Here is a 713-nt window from a genome sequence, read left to right as displayed (position 1 = left end):
GACTTGTTGGGTCAATATTTTGTTCTGAGCCAGTATGGAATTCAGAGCATCAATTTCAAGAACTCTTCTCTTTTGAGGTGTCTCATTACTCACAGGATTCCTCTCAGAGGTATACATGAACTGGTTATTTGCAACCATTTCAATAAGTTCCTAAACTTCTGCAGGCATTTTCTTTAGGTGAATAGATCCACCTGCAGAGTGGTCCAGTGACATCTTGGAAAATTCAGACAGACCATCATAGAATATATCTAATGTGGTCTATTCTAAAAGCATGTCAGAAGGACACTTTTTGGTCAATTGCTTGTATCTTTCCCAAGCTTCATAGAGGGACTCACCATCTTTTTGTCTGAAGGTCTGAACATCTACTCTAAGCTTGCTCAGCTTTTGAGGAGGAAAGAACTTGGCTAAGAAAGTCATGACCAGCTTATCCCAAGAGTCCAGGCTATCTCTAGGTTGTGAGTCCAACCATGTTCTAGCTCTGTCCCTTACAGCAAAAGGGAAAAGCATAAGCTTGTAGACCTCAGGATCAACTCCATTGGTCTTAACAGTATCACAGATATGCAAGAACTCAGTTAAAAACTGATAAGGGTCTTTTGATGGAAGTCCATGAAACTTACAGTTCTGTTGCAGTAGAGAAACTAATTGAGACTTTAGCTCAAAATTGTTTGCTCCTATGGCAGGGATTGAGATGCTTCTTCCATAGAAGTTGGAAG

At 40.3% G+C, this 713-nt stretch overlaps 1 non-coding gene across 1 annotated transcript; it reads left to right on the top strand.

Moving 5' to 3' along the window:
- The first annotated feature begins 267 nt into the window (after positions 1-267).
- LOC112766317 (small nucleolar RNA R71) lies at positions 268-375 on the top strand. The gene has a single exon (XR_003184256.1). It is a non-coding gene; the product is annotated as a small nucleolar RNA R71 (small nucleolar RNA).
- Positions 376-713: the final 338 nt, after the last annotated feature.

The sequence above is a fragment of the Arachis hypogaea genome, chromosome 2 (assembly GCF_003086295.3).
Source record: "Arachis hypogaea cultivar Tifrunner chromosome 2, arahy.Tifrunner.gnm2.J5K5, whole genome shotgun sequence".
Classification (NCBI taxonomy): Eukaryota; Viridiplantae; Streptophyta; class Magnoliopsida; order Fabales; family Fabaceae; genus Arachis; species Arachis hypogaea.
Note: the sequence above shows the minus strand (reverse complement) of the source record. Positions and strands in the feature narration are given on the sequence as shown.